Below are 27,656 nucleotides of genomic sequence, written 5' to 3' on the forward strand. Positions count from 1 at the left end.
ACCTCGCACACCTATCCTCCACCCCAAAAAATTTACTGAGCCGTGCTCCAGTCATATGCGCCCTGTGTAATACCTTAAACTGAATCAGGCTTAGCCTGGCACACGAGGACGACGAGTTTACCCTGCTTAGGGCATCTGCCCACAGCCCCTCCTCGATCTCCTCCCCCAGCTATTCTTCCCATTTCCCTTTTAGTTCTTCTACCATAGTCTCCCCTTCGTCCCTCATTTCCCTATATATATCTGACACCTTACCATCCCCCACCCATGTCTTTGAGATCACTCTGTCCTGCACCTCTGGTGTCGGGAGCTGCGGGAATTCCCTCACCTGTTGCCTCGCAAAAGCCCTCAGTTGCATATACCTGAATGCATTCCCTTGGGGCAACCCATATTTCTCGGTCAGCGCTCCCAGACTCGCGAACTTCCCATCCACAAACAGATCTTTCAGTTGCGTTATTCCTGCTCTTTGCCACATTCCATATCCCCCATCCATTCCCCCCAGGGCAAACCTATGGTTGTTTCTTATCGGGGACCCCCCCCAAGGCTCCAGTCTTTCCCCTATACCGTCTCCACTGTCCCCAAATCTTCAGTGTAGCCACCACCACCGGGCTTGTGGTGTAGTTCCTCGGTGAGAACGGCAATGGGGCTGTCACCATAGCCTGTAGGCTAGTCCCCCTACAGGACGCCCTCTCTAATCTCTTCCACGCCGCTCCCTCCTCCTCTCCCATCCACTTACTCACCATTGAAATATTAGCGGCCCAATAATACTCACTTAGGCTCGGTAGTGCCAGCACCCCCCTATCCCTGCTACGCTGTAAGAATCCCTTCCTCACTCTCGGGGTCTTCCCGGCCCACACAAAACCCATGATGCTCTTTTCAATCCTTTTTAAAAAAGTCTTCGTGATCACCACCGGGAGGCACTGAAACACAAAGAGGAATCTCGGGAGGACCACCATCTTAAACGCCTGCACCCTCCCTGCCAGTGACAGGGATACCATATCCCATCTCTTGAAATCCTCCTCCATTTGTTCCACCAACCGCGTTAAATTTAACCTATGCAATGTGCCCCAATTCTTGGCTATCTGGATCCCCAGGTAACGAAAGTCCCTTGTTACCTTCCTCAACGGTAGGTCCTCTATTTCTCTACTCTGCTCCCCTGGATGCACCACAAACAACTCACTTTTCCCCATGTTCAATTTATACCCTGAAAAATCCCCAAACTCCCCAAGTATCCGCATTATTTCTGGCATCCCCTCCGCCAGGTCTGCCACGTATAGTAGCAAATCGTCCGCATACAAAGATACCCGGTGTTCTTCTCCTCCTCTAAGTACTCCCCTCCACTTCTTGGAACCCCTCAACGCTATCGCCAGGGGCTCAATCGCCAGTGCAAACAATAATGGGGACAGAGGGCATCCCTGCCTTGTCCCTCTATGGAGCCGAAAATATGCAGATCCCCGTCCATTCGTGACCACGCTCGCCATCGGGGCCCTATACAACAGCTGCACCCATCTAACATACCCCTCTCCAAAACCAAATCTCCTCAACACCTCCCACAAATAATCCCACTCCACTCTATCAAATGCTTTCTCGGCGTCCATCGCCACTACTATCTCCGTTTCCCCCTCTGGTGGGGCCATCATCATTACCCCTAACAGCCTCCGTATATTCGTGTTCAGCTGTCTCCCCTTCACAAACCCAGTTTGGTTCTCGTGGACCACCCCCGGGACACATTCCTCTATTCTCATTGCCATTACCTTGGCCAGGATCTTGGCATCTACATTTAGGAGGGAAATAGGTCTATAGGACCCGCATTGTAGCGGGTCCTTTTCCTTCTTTAAGAGAAGCGATATCGTTGCTTCAGACATAGTCGGGGGCAGTTGTCCCCTTTCCTTTGCCTCATTAAAGGTCCTCGTCAATACCGGGGCGAGCAAGTCCACATATTTTCTATAGAATTCGACTGGGAATCCATCCGGTCCCGGGGCCTTTCCCGCCTGCATGCTCCTAATTCCTTTCACCACTTCTTCTACCTCGATCTGTGCTCCCAGTCCCACCCTTTCCTGCTCTTCCACCTTGGGAAATTCCAGCCGATCCAAAAAGCCCATCATTCTCTCCCTCCCATCCGGGGGTTGCGCTTCATATAATTTTTTATAAAATGTCTTGAACACTCCATTCACTCTCTCCCCTCCCCGCTCCATCTCTCCTTCCTCATCCCTCACTCCCCCTATTTCCCTCGCTCCCCTTTTCCTCAATTGGTGTGCCAGCAACCTGCTCGCCTTCTCCCCATATTCGTACTGTACACCCTGTGCCTTCCTCCATTGTGCCTCTGCAGTGCCCGTAGTCAGCAAGTCAAATTCTACATGTAGCCTTTGCCTTTCCCTGTACAGTCCCTCCTCCGGTGCTTCCGCATATTGTCTGTCCACCCTCAAAAGTTCTTGCAGCAACCGCTCCCGTTCCTTACTCTCCTGCTTCCCTTTATGTGCCCTTATTGATATCAGCTCCCCTCTAACCATCGCCTTCAATGCCTCCCAGACCACTCCCACCTGGACCTCCCCATTATCATTGAGTTCCAAGTACTTTTCAATGCACCCCCTCACCCTTAGACACACACCCTCATCTGCCATTAGTCCCATGTCCATTCTCCAGGGTGGGCGCCCCCCTGTTTCCTCCCCTATCTCCAAGTCTACCCAGTGTGGAGCGTGATCCGAAATGGCTATAGCCGTATACTCCGTTCCCCTCACCTTCGGGATCAATGCCCTTCCCAGCACAAAAAAGTCTATTCGCGAGTAGACTTTATGGACATAGGAGAAAAACGAGAACTCCTTACTCCTAGGTCTGCTAAATCTCCACGGGTCTACACCTCCCATCTGCTCCATAAAATCTTTAAGTACCTTGGCTGCTGCCGGTCTCCTTCCAGTCCTGGACTTCGACCTATCCAGCCCTGGTTCCAACACCGTATTAAAATCTCCCCCCATTATCAGCTTTCCCATCTCTAGGTCCGGAATGCGTCCTAGCATCCGCCTCATAAAATTGGCATCATCCCAGTTCGGGGCATATACGTTTACCAAAACCACCGTCTCCCCCTGTAGTTTGCCACTCACCATCACGTATCTGCCCCCGTTATCCGCCACTATAGTCTTTGCCTCGAACATTACCCGCTTCCCCACTAATATAGCCACCCCCCTGTTTTTCGCATCTAGCCCCGAATGGAACACCTGCCCCACCCATCCTTTGCGTAGCCTAACCTGGTCTATCAGTTTCAGGTGCGTTTCCTGTAACATAACCACATCTGCCTTAAGTTTCTTAAGGTGTGCGAGTACCCGTGCCCTCTTTATCGGCCCGTTCAGCCCTCTCACGTTCCACGTGATCAGCCGGGTTGGGGGGCTTCCTACCCACCCCCCCCCCTTGTCGATTAGCCATCCCCTTTTTCCAGCTCCTCACCCGGTTCCCACGCAGCTGTATCTCCCCCAGGCGGTGCCCCCCCGCCCATCCCCTCCCATACCAGCTCCCCCCTCTCCCCAGCAGCAGCAGCCCAGTAATTCCCCCCTCCCACCCCCCCCCCCCCGCTAGATCCCCCGCTAGCGTAATTACTCCCCCCATGTTGCACCCAGAAGTCAGCAAACTCTGGCCGACCTCGGCTTCCCCCCGTGACCTCGGCTCGCACCGTGCGACGCCCCCTCCTTCCTGCTTCTCTATTCCCGCCATGATTATCATAGCGCGGGAACCAAGCCCGCGCTTCTCCCTTGGCCCCACCCCCAATGGCCAACGCCCCATCTCCTCCACCTCCCCTCCTCCCCCCATCACCACCTGTGGAAGAGAGAAAAGTTACCACATCGCAGGATTAGTACATAAAACTCCTCTTTCCCCCCTTTTTAACCCCCCTCTTCGCCCCCCACATTCGCCCCACCACTTTGTTCAAACGTTCTTTTTAATAACCCGCTCATTCCAGTTTTTCTTCCACAATAAAAGTCCACGCTTCATCCGCCGTCTCAAAGTAGTGGTGCCTCCCTCGATATGTGACCCACAGTCTTGCCGGTTGCAGCATTCCAAATTTTATCTTCTTTTTATGAAGCACCGCCTTGGCCCGATTAAAGCTCGCCCTCCTTCTCGCCACCTCCGCACTCCAGTCTTGATAAACGCGGATCACCGCTTTCTCCCATTTACTGCTCCGAGTTTTCTTTGCCCATCTAAGGACCATTTCTCTACCCTTAAAACGGAGGAATCTCACCACTATGGCTCTGGGAATTTCTCCTGCTCTCGGTCCTCGCGCCATCACTCGGTATGCTCCCTCCACCTCCAACGGACCCGCCGGGGCCTCCGCTCCCATTAACGAGTGCAGCATCGTGCTCACATATGCCCCGACGTCCGCTCCCTCTGCACCTTCAGGAAGACCGAGAATCCTCAGGTTGTTCCTCCTTGCGTTGTTCTCCAGTGCCTCCAACCTTTCCACACATCGTTTCTGATGTGCCTCATGCGTCTCCGTCTTCACCACCAGGCCCTGTCTGTCGTCCTCATTCTCGGCTGCCTTTGCCTTCACGACCCGAAGCTCCCGCTCCTGGGTCTTTTGCTCCTCCTTTAGCCCTTCGATCGCCTGTAGTATCGGGGCCAACAGCTCTTTCTTCATTTCCTTTTTGAGCTCTTCCACACAGCATTTCAAGAACTCTTGTTGTTCAGGGCCCCATGTTAAACTGCCACCTTCCGACGCCATCTTGGTTATTGCTTGCCTTCCTTGCCGCTGTTCTAAAGGATCCACTGCAATCCGGCCACTTTCTCCTCCTTTTTTCATCCGTATCCAGGGGGGATTCCCTTCTGGTTTACCGCACAGTGTTTTTAGCCGTCAAAATTGCCGTTGGGGCTCCTATCAAGAGCCCAAAAGTCCGTTTCACCGGGAGCTGCCGAAACGTGCGACTCAGCTGGTAATCGCCGCACCCGGAAGTCCCTGAAGCAACTGTTCTAACCACTGTGCTACCGTGTCGGCCTGAATATGGAGGAACCCCTAGCCATAGCAAGCACAATGATGACTCTGGTTACTTATGGGCAGCAGTCCATAATAGTGTGGGGCCCCGGACAGAGTTGGCTGGGCTGTGACTGGCTACAAGCCTCCGGCTGGATCTTGTGGCTGGACACTGGAAGACTTTAAGGAGTCTCGGGGAAGTACCCAGAAATCTTCCAGGAGGGCCTGGACAAGATTAAAGGGGCTCTGGCCAAGATATATGTGGACCCTGAGGCCCAGCCAAAGTACTTCTGGGTCCACCCTGTCCCTATGCTGGCGAATGCAGAGGACAAACTCAAACAATTGGAAGGCCTTGGTATCATCCAATCAATGCGGTTTGCTCATTGGGCAGCGCCGGTAGTCCCGGTATTAAAACCTGACAAAACCATACATTGGTGCAAACCCGAAGGGCTGAATGGCCTCCTTCAGCACTGTAAATGCTATGATATAGGTCGATAGCTTTGCCTCAGTGTCCCACAAACTCAACTGTTAAACTCCATTCCTGATTCTCTCAAAGGTCTGCCTCCCAGTTACTGAAACTGAGGCCCCCGTGTTCAATTTAATCTCTAATGGGTGACCATTCACTTGGGCAGTGATCCTGATGGAGACAACTCGTGACGCGGCAATACAATTCAATTGTATACATCCTCATCATCAGGTTGTTCTAAGAAGAGGGTCCTTGCTCTGGGCTGGCTTTTTCCTCGGGTAGGGCGGCGAGTTTGCTGGTGGACCTCTGGCTTCCTGTCCCTAAGGTTCCATTGGTCACACATGCCGCACCACCTTGAATCAACCTCCATCGATTCCAGGGAGATCCCCTGCCTGCGTGTAGCAGCCCTTGGCTGAAAGGCCTGGTCCCGATGATTTTCAGGCCAGGGTGGGGTTTTGGGGGGTCTCAGTCTTAGGGGACACTGTTTGCCGGAATGGGGGACATCCTACGCAGTTCACCTCCGCCCCTGACATCTGCTGGAGTTCCTGAACTGCCTACTCTGCACTCTCTCGTGAGAGGGAGATCTCGACAGCCTTTTTTAGGTTCAGCAACTGCTCAGCCAGCAATTTCCGCTCGGTCACCATATTACTTATCCGCATACAAAGCAGTCCCAGAGCATCATGGGTAGTCGTAAAACTCTGCCAGTTTGCACAATCATGCCAAAAACTCATTGAGCCTATCAGAAAATTTAGAGCTACTAAGGCTCTGATTGGTGTTCCCATGGTGTTCCCACAACAACAGTTACCTCTCCGTATGCACCCCCGAAATTCCCCCAATTGGTCGGGACCCCGTGCTGCAGCACTGTATGATTAATTGAAAGTCAGCATGTGGCAACGTGAGAAGTTGTAGACACCATGTGGTGTACTTCCACTCATTTAAAATGGGCATCTATCATGATTAGGAACAAGGAACCTAAAATCGGACCTGTGAAGTCGCCGTGTACCCATACCCATGGTCTCCCTGGCCACTCCCACGGGTGTAGGGAGGCCGAAGGAGGGAGCTTCAGATTCTCCTGGAATATGGAGCATTGTTTCACCAAAGTCCTCAATATCCAAGTCAAACCTGGGCCACCGGATGTAACTTCTTGCCAGCATCTTCATTTTGGAGCAACCGTTGTGCAGCTCCATTAGGATGGGCCGCCGACCTGGATGGGGGATGACCACCAGGGATTCCCACAAGATAATACCACCCTAAACATTCACTCCTCTTTTTATGAGGTCAGAGGGATATCCTCGAATCCTGTTGTTGAGGAACATGTATCTCAATTTGGATAATGTAGAATAGTTCTGTGTCCAAGTTTTCCAAAAAATGTAAGGCCATGGTGACCTCTTCCAATGTCAGCAAATAGGCCAAGGCTTGTGGCAGAAGAAAGTGACATTGGCTATTGCACTCCAAGGTTGTGCTCAAGGGAGTATTCATCAGCTGACAACAACAAGGCCCAATGTTGGATCCAGGACGAAGTAATGGGACAAATTGCCCTATCCTCTTTGAGAAAGCCCAGCAAAGGTTTGTGGTCTGTCACTATCACAAAATTTCGCCCATAGACATACTGGTGGAACTTTTTCACACCAAAGATAACTGTCAAACCCTCCACCTCAATTTGTGAGTTGCGTTGCTCTGCATCTGCCAGGGTCCTGCACGCAGAGGGAATGGGTATTTCCGTGCTTCCCAACAATGCGAAGGAACTACTCCCACTTCATAAGGAGAGGTGTCGCATGTCAGTATTAACTCCTTCTTGGAGTCATATTGGGCTAATATGTTTGATGACAATAGCTGCTGCTTTACTTTCGTGAAGGCTTCACCTTGTGGTGCCTGCCACAACCATTTCTGGTATCTGTTTAGCAGCAGATATAGTAGGACAGCAGAGAGGCCAAGTTCAAGCTGGAGGTAGGCATGGCTCCTGCTTCGTGATGATCTGGCCACCTGCTACTTTAGCATACAAATCCTCTATGCGTGGCATGGGTACTGGTCCAGTTTTGAAACCCTTTTGTGAGTTTATAATCCCTGCAAAAACGGTGGACTGGTCGGGCTTGAGGACGGGAGCAACTGGTGTGGCACACACCGTGGACATTGGTTGTATTGGGGCTGGTTTAGCACAGAGGGCTAAATAGCTGGCTTGCAATGCAGAACAACGCCAGCAGCGCGGGTTCAATTCCGGTACCAGCCTCCCTGAACAGGCGTCGGAATGTGGCGGCTAGGGGCTTTTCACAGTAACTTCATTGAAGCCTACTTGTGACAATTATTATTATTAAAATCCCAAGGTTTTCCGACCATCCAAGCTCGGTTGCCACCTTCTCAAGTAATGTACAGGACAGGCCATGCGGTAAAGTATTTCGGTATAGCATCGAAGTGAATATAAATCCAAGCCCTTGCTCCTTTTAGTTTACCGAGGCCCTCTTGGAAGATTTCTGTGTATTTAACAATAACCTCATATAACTCTCCAATCCCCAATTAAAATATTTTCAGCCAGTCCAGTCAGATCTTCTGGAGCCAATCCCTGCCCTTGAGATCCTTGATGACTAAGGTTGCGGTGGCCCTCATAATTTGCAGAGGTTCCCCCATATATGTGGCTAGCCTGCTTCTGGTATCTCTTAGGTTTAATGGCAAGATACCCGTTTGGAGGCGAATGAATGTATGTTCACCAATGACAAGAGACATCATCTCCAGTGTCTACCTCCATCTCTAAGGAATGACCGTATGTTATCCTTATTGGGGCAACTTTGGTCACCCCTTCATCTGGAGGCTGATATACGTGTGAGGTATGAGCCTGAATTGACGGTGGCTTCCTGCCTCGGTGGTACACGTATTGCCGATTCCGGCAGCCTTGCCTAGATCACGTCCTTCTGCAGGACTTATTGTAGTCCAGAGGCTGACACTTGCATTCTTCCGGAGTGGTTTTTCGGCTATATCTGGAGTAGTCTTCTTGTTTCTTATATTGCCAAGGCATCCCTGAGGAATATTGGGTTGATAATGAGCCATGCATGTCGGTGTCTCCACTTGAACTGAAGGCTTCTCTAGGTGAGGTCCTGCAGCTCCTCTCCTTCCTGAGAATGCTACCCTCTGGTGCCTCTTGAAGTTCCTAGGCCTCTTTTTCAGCATTCTCTGGGGACAAGGCTATCTCTATAGACACCAATCTTTCACATAGCATCTCCCAGGCACTCAGCATATTGGTCCCAATCTTCTACATTTGTGTCATATGGTTCTATTTTTCCAAAAAAGGGGATTTCTGGGTTTTTTTCTTACCGGAGTTGTTTTCTTCCTTTAAAGGCTGCTCGGAATCCCGTTCTTGCTCCTCATCGCCAATATAATAAAGCCGCGGCCATGGCTACAATGCTCTTGCTCCAGCCTGGGGCCATCAGGAACTGCCGGTCTGGGTCTGGATCACATTTATTTAAGCTCCCACCCGCGAGCACTTAATGGACCGGCCTCCACCCACTCAATACAGAAACGCATACTCCATGGACCCCACAGGGAGATCAATCGCCGATTCCCCCATGATCTTTGTGGGGGTTATAACACAAGGATAAAAGGTTGGGTGCAGGGGATCGAAAGGGAATGTGTAAGAATAATTACCGGACCTCAGCGCCTGCCATAGAGGGTCCATTAGCCCTCAAGATAGACATAAGCCCCCAGTTGACCTTGCCCATGAGGGATGGGTGACTATTGAAACCAGTCGGAAACCCCAGAGACATATATATTAAGGTTGGGGACAGATGGGAGACCACAGGCGACTCTGAAGGTGCGAGGACATTAACCAGGTCACGCGATGAAGTTGGAAGGGCACCAGATATGTAATTGAGCGTGAGTCACCAGATAGGAATGGCTGCTTCCAGGAAAGCAAGCACAAGGAGTGAGGGGTGGGTCTGAAGGTACCCGGCTGGGACACCAACTGACAGTTTGTCTCTCTCCTTCTCACTCTCTTTCTCTCTGTCTCTCACCCCTTGCAGATTCTGAGAGATATTAGTATGGAGCTAGTGGAGGTGGCAAATCCTCTTAAAACAGTGGCAGAGGAGCACAGATTCCAGCAGCAACGAGCAGCCACACCCAGGGAGAACGCAGCACCAGGAGGCCACGACGCCACAGGGCATGCTCAAAGGTCAGGCACAGCACAAGCCAAAAAGGAGGCTCGATCGCAAAGGTGGAGACCAACGGGTTACAGGACCCGGGTGTCCTTCATGGAGCGGTTGGACATCATGTGCCACTAGAGACTCCACCTCAACAGGGAGACAGTGCGGCACCTGTGTGACAATCTTGCCAAATTGCCGCATATGGAGGAGGAGGGCACTCGCTCCCTGTGGCCGTGAAGGTCACGGAAGCCCTCAACTTGTAGGCCACGGGATCGCTCAATGGGTGACCTGTGTGGCATCTCGCAGGTATCTTCCTAATCTATGCCAGAGCATTGGACTACATTAATTTCAAACTGGGCCAGGCCCATCAAGGCCAGAGCACTGAGGGATTCAGCACCACAGCTGGTCTGCAACAGGTGCCGGGGGCTATTGATGGCCGCTCATGTGGCATTACATCCCAAATGGCATCGGGGAATGCATTTATTAACAGGAAGGGGTTCCACTCCCTTAATATCCAGATGGTCTGTGACCGCAAGATGAAGATTATGCACGTGTGGCACATTTTCGTGAGAGCACACATGACAGCTTCATCCTTGGGCAGTCTCAAATGCCTGGGATATTCAAGGGTCACTCCAGGCTGCAGGGATGGCTCATTGGTGAGAAGGGATATCCGCTGAGGTCTTGGCTGATGATGCCAATGTGGAGGCCTGAGACACATCGAGGCCTATTACAATGAGGTTCACAGTGCCATCCGGTCTGTAATAGAGCGGTGCATCAGGCTGCTTAAGATGCACTTCCGCTGTCTTTAAAGGTCCGGTAGGGCCCTGCAGTACAGTCCCCAGTGGGTCTCCCGCATCGACATGCTCTGCTGTGCCTTATGTTATGGGTCAGGGTTTAGAAAACTCCAAAGTATGTCATGGAGTTCACCTGACCTACAACTGTTTATTAATTTTGGTTACGATGAGCACAAGGGCCTACCTTTAGGTGTTATTCAACAGAGGCCGTAAGCACTTTTAATCAAAAACAAAGTTTATTCTACGAATTTAGTTAACATTTTTATAAACACACACAGTAAGCATTTTTATCAACTACAAACATGAATACCCCACACAGCTATCGTACTCTATGTACAACCCTTAATAAATTTCCCCTTAAGCTCTTCCAATTTAATAAGATCCCATAAACCAGAAAACCCTTTTACCAAAACAGTAGGTTTGAATTCCTTCCACAAAACAGTTAACACTTTTAAAATATCAAGTGATCTGGAGACACCTTTTAACATGCAGAGAGAGAGAGACAAGACTTCTCTGTCTGAATTCAGCTTCCAAATGTGTAAACAAAAGCAGAAAAACTCAGAACCACACAACAGCTCCCAGCTCCAAAACAAAAGTAAAACCCAGAGCCGCACCCCAGCTCCACCCACACAATGACATCACTGAAGCCACTTGACAAGACAAAGCATTTCTCAAAGGAACACTCCCATGACACTTACATAACTTGGCACAGCAGCAGGAAGACGTCCTTGATGATGACTCGGAGGAGCATAACATTGGAGGAAGTCCAGTAGGGCATGGATGGAAAGGCTGAAGAAGAGCCTGAGAATGGAGGCCAAACATGAGCGAGGGTTCGCACGGGCAGGAGAACCAGGTATGCCCTTATCACTTACCGCTTCGCACAATAGGACAATCATGCTATCCCACAACTTTATAGCCACACCGCCCCTCACCAGAGTCTCATGACCCCTCCCCTCCATGACCAAGGGAGGAGGTCCACATGAAAGCCAAGTCTCCAGGGTGCTGGGTCTTGTGCATGCTGAGTCTGTCAATGTAGGCAGATGATACTGACTTGCGGTGAAGGAAGCTCCGATGCACATCAGCTGTGCTTATATCTGACTATTGTCTGTCTGCTGTCAGCACACTGACTCCCTGGCTCACGTGCGAGTGAGGTTCGGGTAGAGGCGGATTTACAATGAAACACACTGTGCCTAGGCACAGGGCCCTGGTCAATGGGGTGGGGGGGAGGGAGGGCTGCGCTGGACCCAATAAGCGTTAGCTCAACATGAGTCGACAGTTAGCAGGGAATCCAATCTGAGGCTGATTACTCTGCTTTGGAGGCTGATAGGCTGAAACAAATGAGCCATCAGCATGAAATGCAGAGCAAAATCAACTATGATTGGATGAATCTCAAAGAGTTAGAAAAATAACGGTTGTTGGTAGCAGGTGTGCGCAAGACCACAGGTTTGCACCAGCAGCTGAGCAGAGCGGACCCTCTCCCCAGGCCAGAAACAGGCGAGCTATGATTCCCCGAATGCAAGCCATGAGAAACCGATCAGGTTTGCGTGGGCAGCAGAACGGGCCCCATCAGGCCAGCAACAGGAGCACAATGCCCCAAAAAGCTACATGAAGCTGAGCACTAGGTCTGCGCCAGCAGCAGGGCAGATCCCCCCCCCTCCCCCCCCCCCCCCCGATGATTCAGACTTTACAATTAACGGTGTTACCACATCGCCTGAAAACATTGAACAAAAGGGTGGATTCTGAAGTGACAACGGAACTACAAGATATTGCTGTTTCTGTTGAAGTGGGGGGAAGAAACCTAACCTGAAGATATTGCCTTATGGCCAAAATATGTTTCACTGGGTAAGAGAAATGGGATGACGGAAATTAGAAATTGGTTGATTTTTTTTTCCAGGAGCCTCTATGCCAGTCTACTGTTATGTTTGCAAATATAGGTTCCTCTGATATTTCTGATGAGAAGCGTACAAGACAGGAAGTTATTTTTCGATGAAACGAGACAATGAAATCAATTTAAAAGGGAAGAGAGAAGATCATCATTGAGACTGTCGATGTTATCTGTGAAACAATAATGGTGCAACTGCAGAGTAGAAGTGAATCTCCGAAGAAACCTGTTGATTTAATTTGTGAGCTTTTTGACAGAAGTTTGGATGAAAATGATAAAAGCCACTGCAGTAAGAAATCAAGTGAATGCTACTGGGAGGATATAGACACAAATATTTTTGAAGATGAAGTGAAACAAGTAATTCATTTAATTGACAATGATGAGCTCTGTGCTTCAAGATCACCAGTCGATTTGTACAGACGTGTACGTGATGGTTTGCAGGCAACCTTTCCAAATGTGGAAACCATTGTGAAAACATTTTTAACAACACCTGTCACAAATGCTTCCGGTGAACGTCCTTTTTTTGTATTGAAAAAAGCTGAAATTATATTTGTGAAAGACAAGTTCAGCAATGTTAATAATTGAATGTACGTCTTTACAAGATTTTACCTATGATGATGTAATTGATGACTTTGTAAAGAAAAGGTGTAGAAAAAAGCTATCAAAATGCCATGCCATCAAGGGACCACACAAGAAAATCTTTAAAAACTGTCCCTCTTCCATATCCTCTTGTTTAAATTCTGTTTTTCAAAATGAACCATTGCTGGTCTGATATAATGATTGCAGCTGGTCACACGCTGGTAGTACTAACCTCCATCGTTCTGGGTCGCCTTCAGAAAGTCTCCAGACAAAGAACGGAATCCTGCCAGACAAAGCCAATTGATATTCGACTTGGACTCACTGGAATCCACGCACCTGAATTTATGGTAATGACTTGATTTTATGCGAAGAAGTAAGGAAGTTATCTTTTATTTTTGAAACTGAATGAGACTCTGTGAAATATACTGAATGGCAGCTTATGCATCTTGTTGATTGGAGTATTTGCTCCTGTACTCGACAGCCCCATTCTGTCCTGCGTTGGCCTGTGCTGCAGTGATATCATTGGCTGATTTTCCCATCTCGTTTCTCATCAGCAAGTTCCATGTTTGCTCATCTCAAAACTCAACATCACAATATTGGCCATCTTTACCAAAATCCTGACAAGAGTTAAGCTTGGATTTAAGCAATTATTCATACAGGCGTGTTTTTACGAATGAAAAAGCAGTGAAAATTTGTGTACTTTTGTGGCTTCCGTCTTTGCGTTCTATGGAATGAGGGTGGGTGAGGAGGATAATGAGGGTGGGGAGGGCAGGGACCCAGAAATGAAAGTGAGTACAGGGCCTCACTAATTGTAAATCCACCTCTGGGTTTGGGCCCACATCCTTTTGTCCCTTTGCACTAGACGGGATGAGGGGTGAGGGTCGAGGGTTCACTGATTAATGTTCGAGTCCTTCCAGGATGTATGTTACTCTCGGTTTGAGTGGGCCTAACCGTTTCCCTTTCATTGAGGGGGAGGCAAATGTACAGTTCGAGGGGCCCCACACTCACCTTCATTTCTGGACCCCACTCATCCACCAACCTCATGCCCTTCCCAGCCCCACCTACCAAACTCTCCCTCTCCGTGGATTCCAAACCCCGTCACAAACTCTCCCTCCCACCAAAATACAACGCAGCCCTCACACACTTTCCCTCCCTGCAAGTCTGCAGCCCTGGCTAACCCCCTCACACACTCTCCTCGCCACACCCCTCACACTCTCCCATTCTCACAATCTCACTGGCCTGGAGTCTTCGAGGCCTCCTGCCTCACTCGTAGTCTCCTCACGGTTGAGGCTTGATTTGGGGCATCGCGTCTCGCTGTTGCTGGCCTGCCCTGGGTCAAGTTGCAAACCTGATCGCCTCGCCTGCTCGGCAGCTGACCTCACCTTGCGATGGCTAGATTTTGGCATCTCGCACATCACTGGTGTTGGCCTGCCCTGGGTGGAGTCGCAAACCTTTTTTAAAAAATTTCCAATTAAGGGGCAATTTAACATGGCCAATCCACCTATCCTGCACATCGTTTGAGTTGTGGGGGTGATACCCACACAGACATGGGGAGAATGTGTAAACTCCACAAGGACAGTGACCCGGGGCCGGGATCGAACCTGGGACCTTGGCACCGTGAGGCAGCAGTGCTAACCACTGCACAACCGTGCCGCGCGTCGAGTCGCAAACCTACTTGGGCGTGCCTCAAGTTAACCATTCATATGGTTCGGACCAGGGTTTTCCTGTTCTTTCAGACTCACCAATCAGAGCCTGATTTCGCTTTGCATTGCCTACCAATGGGCTAAAAAATGATCCCATCAGAAAATGCAGAGTAATCAGGCTCTGGCTGGATGCCCAGTGCACCGGCCAGCACAGGGGCCTGCAATTGGTTAGGGCCCGGTGCCTAGTCATGGTGTGTTTCATCGTAAATCAATCTCTACATTGAGGGCCTGTGAGGTGGACTGAAGACCGATCCCAGTGGGACGAGAGTCAAACAGTGAGGCCTTAAGGTTGTGAGCACCAAGAGATTTTAATAAGGTGACAAGTGCAATTGTGACATTTCATAATGACCCCCAACTACCTGTGCCTATCTTCACCCAGGCCCACTCTGTGCCCCTACAACTCCTTACACTTGGAGGTTAGCTATGTCCCACTATGCCTTGGTGTATTCCCAAGATACACATTGGAAGTGGAGGCTTGCTGTCTTCCATGCCCTGGTGCCCGAGATGCCCTTTGTGGGCTTTGTAGCCATCTGGGATGGCCACATCCCGATTACAAAATGGACACTTTGCAAAGATTGCAGGGAAAATGGACAATACTGAGAAAACAAGCAGGTTCAGGGTTTGTCTGTATATTGGAGCCGCAGCTCCCAGACAAGACCAAAACTGTAGGCCCATTAGCATACTAAGGGACCATCTCCGGCAACAAAAGAGTAACATTTGAGTAATCGATACAAAGGCAGACACCCCGGCGCCAGAGGAGACCGGAACAAAGCAGGCCAATGGCCACCTAGGACACACCCAGCCATCAGGGCACCCACCCCTTTATTGGATGAAATAAATAGGAATGATCGAGAGACGGCCCAATTCATTGGGGCCAAGTTCAAGGCCCGCCCAAAAGAGCGCAAAGCCCCTTTGGGTAAAAGAAGGAGCCCCCAAGAGAGAGACGTTCTCTTGGACCCGGCTCTCACCGAGGAGAGACCTGTCCACTAGCTGCACCAGGAACAAGTAAGTCCAAGGTCAATGCACGCTACCAGACAGACGACCTTAGCTGTTCCCCTTTACCAGTTCGACCCCAGCAGCCTCAGAACCGAACAACGGCCATTATTCCTCTTACTGAGTGGGCGCCCGAAGCTAAGTATAGGCTTTAGCAGTAGTGATAGTTTAGTCTGTAGAGTTTCATGCATGAGTATATTTAACTGTGTGTGTAAATAAATAAGTATTGACTTTGAACTAACTAACTGGTGTACCGAGTCTTTGATCAGTATTCGGTTTTGAACCTTGTGGCGGTATCGAAAGGTACCTGGCGACTCTAGAGCAAACGTAATTAGAATTAAGGAAGGCGACCATATTGACCGCCATATTCAGAGCCAACATTTACTGGTGACCTCTGACGGGATTCGACCTAGAAGTGGCCTAGTCACTCCAAGAGAACCCAAATTTGAATTGGAATCCAATTGGAAACAGAAAAGCCGTACCCGTGTTTACATTACCACTTTATCACCCCTTGTTCCAAATTCAGTAGAGAACCCAGAGATAGAGAGAACATAGCAATGAAGGCAATGGAACGCCTTATGAACCCCCAAGAATTCGAGGTCGCAGCAACCAGTAGAGTAGGACAGTGTCCCGTATGGGAAGAAGAGATCAGAAAATATCTCAAAGGGAAAGGATGGGCCCTTTGGAGTGAATTCTGCGCCAATGACGAAACAGGTCCCGGGAGTATAGGACCTACTTGGTGGGAGAACCTGTCAGAGATTCATAAGAAGAGCTTGGGGAAAGCTCGCAAGCAGATGGCAATCGTGTCCGGTGAGGCACAATTGCGAGGCACAGAGGAGGTCGTTAGGATGCTCCGCAGAGAGATTGAGAAGAGAGACAGAAATAGTGAGGGAGATGTGATTGAATTTGAGAAGGAAAATAAGGAGTTAAGAGAACAGTTAGCAGCAAGGGACAGAGAGGTGGATGATGCCAAGAGGGCACACCAGTCTTGTCCCGCCCATTTGAGTAGTTTTCAGACCCAGTACGATAAGGCCTACCAGGACACGCCACGCGTATCTTCTTGGGAAGACAAGAAACTGAGCAACAGGTAGAGCGATTGCAGAAACAGTGCAATGATTTAAAAGCAGCCCTACGAGCACTCCACTCTTCCATAACTGAACAAAGGCAGAGCTCAGTAGATCACACAAAGTGCCGGAAGCAAATTGCAGAATTGCAATCTCTGCTTTCTGTCCAGAATGGGTTTCAAAGTACGTTTGGACCCCAGTTAGACCAGGAATACGGCCCCGATTGGCAGGAGTTAAATGAAACTGCCCACAGATACGTACATGGGACATGTACGCAAGAAAAACCCCAGAAAAGGAAAGCACCCCAACCCCCGACTGAACAGGCAGAACACACCCCCATGAACCCAGTAACCACACACCGCAGGGGCGCAGCAGAAGGAAACGCAGATTTCCTGTATACAACCCCGTTAACCGTGACCCAATTACGGGACGCATGTGGAAAAATTACACCGTTCCTTCCCACATCAGACTCCCACCAGTTTTTCACCAGAGTTAAACAACAGGCTACCATGTACGGCCTGGATGAAAAGGAGCAAGTGAAGCTCACAGTTTTAAGCCTCGACCCTTCAGTCGTAGCAACCCTTCCCGACCCACAGAATGTAGGAGGTGGCACACTCCAAGAAATGCGCACAGTGATCCTGGATGCGATCGGTTATAACAGAGGAGACCCCATGGAAGGCCTAAACAAGTGTAGGCAAAAGAAAACAGAGCACCCCACAGCGTTTCCTGGACGCTTGTGGATACATTTCACAGCAGTATTTGGAGAGTTAGCCCGTGCCCATTTGTCCACGGATAATATGGCCAAATGGACTCGAATCCTAGTCTCTCATGCGACAGAGGCAGGACAGAGAGCTTGTGCAAGTTATGACCCCTCAGACGAGGCCTACAACGAGAAATGGGGTTTGAAAAGATTGTCTCGCACTTGGGAACAATCCATCCAAGGCAAAATCGCATTTGCAAAACCAGAGGAAGAGCAGGCAGACATGAATCCAGTTAGGACAAATCAGAACCCCGCATGGGTAAATGAGGGCAGGAACAGCCCACCCCAACCCAAATCCCAGGAATGCTACAACTGTGGACAATTAGGACACTATGCACGAGAGTGCAACGCGCCCCAAAAGCAGCAGAAAAACCAACAGACAGGCACCCTAAATAAGAATAGGATAAAGCCAATCCATAGTGTTAGCACCCGTTCAGAGAACGCAGACATGAAGGGCACTGACTGACGGTGTTCAACTTGGCTCTGCGACACCCTTTGGGTCAAGTCCGGTAGACCGGTAGTAGCAGGCAAAGTCTGGGGACACCCCGTAGAATTTCTTTGGGACACAGGAGGGTCCCGCACCACACTCAATTCCTCCACGATGTTTCAACGAGACACGTGGCCCACAACAGGCACCATCACACTCAGCAGCTTTACAGGTCATTTACAACAAGGACACATCACACCCCCTGTAGCGATACAAATAGGGAACATTACAACTAAACACCCCGTAGTTTTGGTCGATCTACCCCAGACAGCTGAACACATCCTCGGAATCGACTTTATGAGCTCCCACAATCTCTCATTTGATCTGGTAAATAAATGTGTATGAAGAATGGCAAAGGCAGCACGAGCCCCCGCCACGCTCACAGTTGGAGTATGCAAACAGAATCAGCGCAGTAGGAGACTTCTGGTGCGACCCTCGAGCCATTAGTTAGGACAACCAGGTTAGGGAAGTCCTGCAGCAACACAAAGCAGCATTTGCACAGCACAAGCACGATTGTGGCAAGATCGCTGGCTTAGTGAACATTACAGGTCCCAACCCCAGACCCCAAAAGCAGTATGGTTTTCCCCAAGAAGCAGAGGGAGAGATCGCCAAAGTAATAAAGAGTCTGCTTGATCAAGGCGTACTCGGATCAGTAGCCTCCACGAATAACGCACCAATTTGGCCCGTCAGGAAACCCGATGGATCATGGCGACTGACCATTGATTGCCGGGAACTGAACAAAGTAACCCCAGTAGCAGCCCGCACCATAGCCACGAGACCCAAGACCATGCTCAAACAGGGACTGCAGTCAAAAAAAATTTTGGTTTTGGACATTAGCAACGGCTTTTGGTCCATTCCATTGGATAAAGCGTGCCAATACAAATTCGCCTTTACATTCCAGTGACAACAATACACGTGGACGTGCCTTCCACAAGGCTTCCACAACTCCCCCTCCATTTTCCACCGACAGCTGGTAAATGGACTAGCAAAATTTTCCCGACTCGATTGTCTGGTCCAGTATGTAGATGACTTGCTACTACACAGACACACAGGGAGAGCACATTTCACTTCCTACCGAACTCCTAGGACTCCTAAAACAGATTGGATGTAAAGTCAACGACAAGAAGGCCCAGATTTTGCAGGAAAAATGATTTACTTGGGTACAGTGATCAATCATGGTAAACGCGAGATCGAGCAAAAGAGAATTGACTCAATCGTCAAATTGCCCCTTCCCCACAATGTCTCAGCCCTCCGGTCATTTCTAGGACTGGTTGGCTACTGCCGAAACCACATTGACGGTTTCGCCACTAAAGCAGCACCCCTATCCGACCTTCTCATGAAACAGGCACTTTGGGAATGGCTTCCACAGCACACGGATGCCGTGGATGTTTTAAAGAGAGCCTTCAGCATTACAGGTCCCAGATCCACTTTCCACGTACGCAATCGAAGTAGCAAGCACCGACCGAACCCTTTCGGCCGTGCTCCTCCAGGAACGCGATGACCGATTACGCCCCGTGGCATACCCCTCACGCATGTTAGATCCTGTTGAGCAAGGATTTTCTGCCTGCGAAAGGCACCTGCTCGCAGTTCTTTGGGCAGTACTTCGCCTACATTACAGGACTGAACCCCATCACCATCCTCACAGAACACACCCCAACACAGCTATTATTAGACAGTCGACTTAAAGATGGCACAGTCAGCCAAATCCGGGCAGCCTGTTGGACCCTTCTGTTACTAACTTTTGGTTGGCTCTTAATTCATTGCCCGTTGGGTCTTTACTTAATTTGCTCTGTTTCTATAACCTTTGCTCTATAGTCGCCAGGTATCTTTATGTTACCGCCACGAGGTTCAAGTTCAAGTACTGATCAATAACTCGACACACCAATTAGTAAGATTCAAATCAAAACACATTTATTATACACAGTAAATCACTACTCATGCTTAAACTCTACTTTCTAGACTATTCTCTATTCTACAGGCCTATACTTAGCTTCGGAATGGCCCACCAGGTCAGGGGAACAAATGGCCTTTCGTTCGATCTGAGTCTGCAAGGTTCAAAAGCTGGTATGGACTGGTAGCTAGGAGCGCCTATCTCGTAGCGAGTGTTGACTGGAGACTTACTTGGTTGATGCAGCAGCTTAAGCAGTTCACTCTCAAGGGTTGATTCGAGTTGCTGAGTGACCCTGGCAAGAAGACCGATTTGAACTTGGGGGTTTTACTTTATAGTCCCCAGGGGCTTTGCGCCGTTCGGGGCGGACCCCGTATCTGGTTCCAAGTGATTGGACTACATTCCGATCACTTGGATCGATTTCTCCAATACTGGAGTTGTTCCCTGATCGCTGGGCGGTCCCTGAGTGTCCGTTGGCCTTCCTTTGTCTTGGCTCCTGCTGGCGCCGAGGAGTCTGGCTTGGCCTTATTCACCTTAAATGTTTCGATTGTTCCTTGGGATCACTCATTTGTATGCAGATGCCTGTGAGTTTCAGTGCTGTCTGGGCTTTTGCAAGTTCTAATACACAGGATTTCTGCACTTGCTGGTTTTTGCCTGTGTTGGCTGAATTTCCCGGTAGTCTTTGCGGATCTCCATTTTAAGTCGGGAAGTGGCCAACCCAGGTGCCTACACTTTTCTTACAGGGATGGGACATTACAGTTAAAAGAACCAAGACCCACACTTTCCTAGCCGACAATTTGCAATATGCAGGTACCCCACATGAGTGTGAGATCATCACCACAAACCATAATTCAGGCCCATTTATACCTAAGTCAGCTCCCAGGAAAGCAGGTAATACACCCCAAAGATCCCAGGCCACAGACACATGCGCACCCCTGAAAATTTAATTGGATGGCTCCTCCACAGTTTTGAATGGAAAGAGAATCACTGGTTGCGGCATTTATGTAGATGACGCGCAGGGACACGACCTTGAAGAGATTTCATTAAAGTTGCCAGGACATCTAGGCTCGCAAGCAGCAGAACTGGCAGCCATAGCTTACATTGTTGATCATCCTGACTCTTTTCCGACCCCAGCGGACTTATATTCGGACAGTTTATATGTCTGCAATAGTTTCACAGAATTCCTACCCCTGTGGGAAACTAGAGGATTTGTTTCCGCAGATGGAAAGCCCCTACCCTCAGCCTCATTACTCCGGCATATTCTAGAGACAGCTAAAGATAGGAAATATGGTATCATTAAGGTTCGCAGTCATCACCGTTCCCCCCCCCCCGGTAACGTTAAAGCAGACGCCCTAGCGAAGGCAGGTTCCAGACATGGTTACTTTTGGAACCCCCCCCACACCCCGAGAGCACCCCAGTACACGCTGTTCAGGTCTCACAGACCAACATTCAGGACCTAGCGAAAGCCCGAAAAGGTGAAAAGCTCAGGGAAGTTTTAAAAGGAACCTTCCCAGCCCTGTACGATAAGTTCAAAAATGCAATAACCACACATGACGGTGTGATTTTGAAAGACGGCATTTATGTAGTTCCCAGCCAGAACAGGAACCAGGTTATTTGTCAGCTCCATGACAATCATGGACACCAAGACATTGAACCTACCCTAACCCACCTCAGACCTCTCTGCTGGTGGCCTGATTTAAAAGTTGATGTAACCCATTACATTGAAAATTGCTTGATCTGTGACCAGAACAATCCGGACAGATATGCAAAAAAGGTTCAGCTAAGTCACACCCGCCCCGTTAATGGCCCCTGGACGAATTTGCAGATAGATTATATAGGACCCCTACCCTCCTGCAGAAATGGTTATAAGTATGTGTTGGTGGTCATCGACACCTTCACAAATGGGTGGAAGCTTTTCGATCCAGAACGAATACGGCCAAAACAACAGCTAAAATCCTAACACAGCACATCTTTACAAGATGGGGCCTCCCACGCAGGATAGAGTCCGATCAAGGCTCCCATTTTACAGGACGAGTAATGAAAAACGTTCTCACAATTTTCAGAATTAGGCAGACGTTGCACATAGCATACCACCCCCAGTCAAGTGGCATTGTAGAGAGGATGAACAGAAGTCTAAAAGCCACTCTCAAGAAAATGGTGCAACAGAACAACAGCACCTGGGATTCAGTTCTCCCATTTGCTTTAATGTTCCTACGAAACACAGTATCCACATCCACAGGATACACCCCCCACACCCTCATGACCGGACGCCCCATGAAAGGGACAGAGTATTTATTAGGACTGGATTTGGCCAGCCCCGCAGTCACCGTCCTCACGCATGAAAATACTGTACAGCAGCTTATTGAGAACATAAAGGCAGCCCAGCTCGCAGCAGCTGTGAGACTTGGGACCAGGAGGAAGCAAAGCAAGGCTTGTTTTGATAAAACGGTACATGCCACCGCGTTTGTCGTAGGGCAGCAAGTGATGCTTTCCCTATACAACCCCAGTTCATTCCTTGCCCCCAAATGTTCCAGACCATACTCCATTTCAGACAAAGTCAGCCCCTCTGTATACAAGATCACATATCCCAATGGCATGTCTGTGTGGTTTCACATAAACCAGCTTAAGGCTTATGGCTCGCAGAACAACCATGCACACCACATCTCGCTTGCAGCAGCTGATGAGCACGCCCCGCCCACAGATGACGCATTCCTATCCTACCCCAGCCAGCCCAGCCTGTCCTCAGACACATCTTCAACTCGACCCCCAGAGGCACGACTCTTCCTCTCCCTTCCTTCAACCAGCAGCGACAGCGACAGTGATAGCGATGGCAATGACGACAGCCACAGCACACCACGTTATGATTATACCACTGCACCAGGCCCCACTCCCAGCGAATCCGAGCATGATTCCAGTGACCCCTTTGAAATCACGTACATCAAAGCCCCTGACCCAGACCCACCGCTCGACGATTACGGATTAAAACCTAGTAGCTCCAACCTCGACACACGATTCTGGCACCGAGACAATTCGTTCAGGCTCATCCGGAATGATGGGATGGACCCCCACTCGCCCCAATCAGCTTTAGTCAAACTACTCCAGTCAAGAGTACGGCAGCCGGGAGAAGATGCTGATATTGAGTCTGACTCCCGCCAAACGAATCCCTTTGCGACCCTGTTCGCTACTGAGCAATGAGGTGTCCACATGATGGAAAAAAGGAACCGATGGAGAGATACGGTGTCCTTTCTGATGGAACCTGCACCATGTTTGTCGTATGTTTGTTCGTTTAATGTACATGTTAAATGTTGTTTGTGAATTTAAAAGTTTTCATGGCCCCACGCCACGTCTTGATGCAGGCAGAACTACCCTTTTGACGCCCAATGGCTGTTAATGGAACAAGTTTGTCGGCAGACACCACTCATAGCTACTCTTCTGATTCGATCACGAGAGGCAGCCCCCACGACGACCACATTCTTACCCGTTCTTGCCGGTCACTCAGGCAGTGGAGAAACGGCACTGCCTGAGGACCCCTCTCTGGTCAGCTACTCTCAGGTAGAGCACAAACGGCACTGATCACCATCCTACCCGGGGATTCCACCCATTTCTTACCCGCCGCACCCCATTTTGGCACTTTCAGTTCTAAATTCTTTTGTTTGTTTCTGGTGACCCTTAGGTTGCTTCCGTATGCTATTTACATCCTCAAACACTAGGATGGTAGATCGCACAGGCTGCGAGACGGCTCGCACTGTGTCAGTATTTTTCTCGGATGTCTTGTCCACATATTCGGTTTTTTTAAAAATGAGAGTCACAGATGGTGACCAATTATAATGGGTAATTGGCAACAAAGGACAGACAAACAGACATACGAGATCTTAAGCAAGATAAGAACAGATATTATGCTTGTGTCCATAGAACTCCGGAGCCTCAGGAACCCCAGAGGAAGAAAAAGAAGAAGACCGACAAAAGGAAAGATGAAGACAACCTTCATGCTTTTCACCTGGATCTTAGCGGGATCCCTTCAGTTGCGCGTGGACGCTACCCCCCTGACCCCTACCACACAGGCCTTGAATGATTCCCACCCCTGCCATACACTGAACCCCGAGGTAATTACCCCCGAGACAGTTACCGACACCCCGACCTGGTGTGACAAGTTTATGACCTGGTATTCACTATCTTACATCGTAGAAGCACTCTTAGTACTGGCGATACTCTGCAGTGTCGTGCAGACACTTAGACTCAGAAAATGGCGAAGGCGAGCCTCCCGCTCTCGCACCCCGGTATACATATTTAGATCCCCTATCTTCGGACTCCAACATACCCCCCAACCCCTTTAAGTGAATTAAAGTGCATCCGTTTTTCTTTGTGTGTGTTTTGTCCATTCAATAAAGAAATGTAAACCTCTGTGCTTGACTGCCAAGCCAGAGAAACTTGTGTTGCTGCTATTTGTACAGTTTAAAGTGTTGTAGATTATTTTTGATTGTTTGAGGGAGGATAGTTTATTGAGGATAATTAGAGGTTCCAGTTTTTTATTTTGTAATGCATGCCTGAATGCCATAGCGCCCCGTAGAGTTTTATAATGATGTATGTATGTAAAATGAATTTAGGTAAAAATTGCGATTCATAGGTTAGGGCAGTGTAGAGCCCGTGAAGTGCTTATGGGTGCCCCACTTGGTCAGAGAATGAAGACCACGCGTTAATGTGATCCTTCACGCTTCGCGTTGAGGATCACAAGGAGGGAATGTAGCCATCTGGGATGACCACATCCCAATTACAAAATGGACACTTTGCAAAGATTGCAGGGAAAATGGACAATACTGAGAAAATAAGCAGGTTCAGGGTTTGTCTGTATATTGGAGCCGCAGCTCCAAAACTGTAGGGCCATTAGCATACTAATGGACCATCTCTGACAACAAAAGAGTAACATTTGAGTAACCGATACTAAGGCAGACACCCCGGCGCCAGAGGAGACCGAAACAAAGCAGGCCAACGACCACCTAGGACACACCCAGCCATCAGGGCACCCACCCCTTTATTGGATGAAATCCAGAGGAATGATCGAGAGACGGCCCAATGATTGGGGCCAAGTTCAAGGCTCGCCCAAAAGAGCGCGAAGCCCCTTTGGGTATAAGAAGGAGCCCCCAAGAGAGAATCGTTCTCTTGGACCCGGCTCTCACCAAGGAGAGACCTGTCCACCAGCTGCACCAGAAGCAAGTAAGTCCAAGGTCAACGCACGCTACCGGACAGACGATCTTAGCTGTCCCCCTTTACCAGTTCGACCCCAGCAGCCTCAGAACCGAACAAAGGCCATTGTTCCTCTGACTGAGTGGGCGCCCGAAGCTAAGTATAGGCTTTAGCAGGAGTGATAGTTTAGTCTGTAGAGTTTCGTGCATGAGTATATTTAACTGTGTGTGTAAATAAATAAGTATTGACTTTGAACGAACTAACTGGTGTATCGGGTCTTTGATCAGTAATCGGTTTTGAACCTTGTGGCGGTATCGAAAGATACCTGGAGACTCTAGAGCAAACGTAATTAAAATTAAGGAAGGCGACCATATTGACCGCCATATTCAGAGCCAACCAAAGAGAGCAACAGCTTCCTTTGGAGGGCCCCGGTCTACTTATGGGTGGCACTGATGTTGCCACGTCACCCAGTTCAGCCCTCTGCCCCTGAGATGAGCTGGTGTCAGGAAGGGGATATTCAGAAGGGCTGCTAACTCCTAGGATCTCCTCGGTGGAAGACCCAGGATTTTCTCCAGCGCTTCTGTTGTGCATTCTTGATATTTCAAGTGTTTCCTCATTAGCAGCCCAGCAGATGAACAGGGGCACTTTAAGAGACCGATCACATGATGTTATCGGTGACATCATCAGCCAGTTGCACGGGCAAACAGGCAGTGTAACATCGCTGCCGAACAGTGCTAACATTGTCGGTGGCCAGGGGTGGGGGGCACTCCTGCTTGACGCAGAGGCTCTTTGGTTTATATTTTTGCAAGGCAAGGGACATGGTCTCAGTACATGCCCTGGTCAAGGGTTTAGGCAATAAAAATCTCACAAGACTGGACAACTGGATGAAGGTGCAGAGGCTCCGCACTTTTCTGTCGCAGGCCAACCTCGCTCTCTGTGCAGGCCTGCTCCTGGATCACCCCTGTGAACTCCAGAGTCCTCTCCTCGAAGGAAGTCAGGATCCTTCGGTCAGGAATTCCACTGTCTGTCTTCGCTCTGTCTCTGCTGTTGCAGGCTATCATCTCCTGAGGGACACAACAGGAGATAATGTGAGTTGGATGCATAGGGGGGGGGGGGGGGGGGGGGGGGGGGTCAAAGGTCAAGGACAACTAACATGTGTGGAAACTGTGCTTAAGCAGGGAGGAGTGCCAGGAGAGGTTTGAGGATGCTGTTGGGAGGTTGGATGCTGGGAACCTGCAAGGTGGTGGTTATGTGGGTTCTGGGGGTTGACAGATGAGTGCAATGCCAAAGGGAGACTGGGGCACTTACTCTTGCAGATCATAGAACGTCATTCATTTTTGTCCGACATTGAACCCCTGTCCTCTTGGTCATGCTGCTGGCACTGACCAGTGCTGCGCAGGCAGGATTGATGACCTTGCTGGAGGGCCTCCTGCCAACCCATGAGCAAATTGTGGCCAGCCTCTCCTCCACAACATCCAGCAATCAAGTGAAGGTCCCCTCCGAAAATCTGGGATCTGGTCTTCCAACTGCGATCCTCTAGAATGAATGAGAGTGAGTGCTGTGGAGCCTTTTAAATGCAGCGCCTCCTTGATTGAATTGCTCAGATCACCACTGGGGTGGGCAAATCAAATGCTTTCACAACATTTTCACATGGGGAAATTTTTTTTTTCCTAATAGTGCCTAAAAGTTGCTATCTGGATGGCACAGAAAGGGCCGGCAGAATTTGCACCGGTTCTCGTGCCAAAAAAGACATTCCTGTAAATTTGGGGGTAAATTCCACCCCTTATTTCTCCATTAAAACATAGGAACCGGAGTAGATCATTCAACCTCTCAGGACTGAGTGGAGGTTGCACTTTCTCACCATGTCTGCGTGGGTTTTCTTTGGGGGCTCCGGTTTTCTCCCACAGTCCAAAGATGTGCAGTTAGGTGGATTGGCCATGCTAAATTGCCCCTTAGTGTCCAAGGATATATAGGTTAGGTGGGGTTATGGGAATAGGGCGGGGGGCGGGGGCCTAGGTATGATTCTCTTTCAGAGCGTCAGTGCAGATTCGATGGGCCGAATGGCATCCTTCTGCCCTGTAGGTTTCTATGATTCCATGACTGTCCTATCATTCAATATTGACCTCAACTTCATTTATCTGTCTTGGATTTATACTCCTTGACACTTCTACCTAATAAAAATTTGACCATCTCAGTTTTGAAAATTGTAATCCATTGTCTTTTAGGAGTGGAATTCCACATTTTTACTATCCTTTGGGTGAAAAAATGCTTCCAAACTTTGCTACTGAATGGCCTCACCTTTAACTTTAAGGGTGTTGCCACCCTTGATCTGGATTCTGTCACCAGAGGAAATAGCTTCTCTGTATCTCCCCATATCCAAGGACTATTTTTGGCCACCAAGGAGTTGAAGTTACTCATGCAATCTCACCAACAGTAATCATCTGATGTATGCTGCCCCAGCATCAATTTAAGACCACAATTGTGCAATACAAGTGCATGTCATTACACAAACACAACCACACGGGCACATTACAGTCCAAAATGTAACTTGGTCAGTGTTTTATATTTGAGACAAGTGACACAATCTAAAACTATTTTTGCCGCAGCAAATTGCTTGTGGATAAATGGCATGTTGGCCTAATACTCAGTAATGTCACTGAATCTGAATATTTATCCATCTGCTTTTCTTTGATAACAATGGGACAGATGGCATAAGGTACTTAAGGACAAAAGAAAATCTCGTCACCATTTAGAATTGCAAGTACAATTATGGGGTCCATTCAT

Source organism: Scyliorhinus torazame, chromosome 2, assembly GCF_047496885.1.
Source record: "Scyliorhinus torazame isolate Kashiwa2021f chromosome 2, sScyTor2.1, whole genome shotgun sequence".
Classification (NCBI taxonomy): domain Eukaryota; kingdom Metazoa; phylum Chordata; class Chondrichthyes; order Carcharhiniformes; family Scyliorhinidae; genus Scyliorhinus; species Scyliorhinus torazame.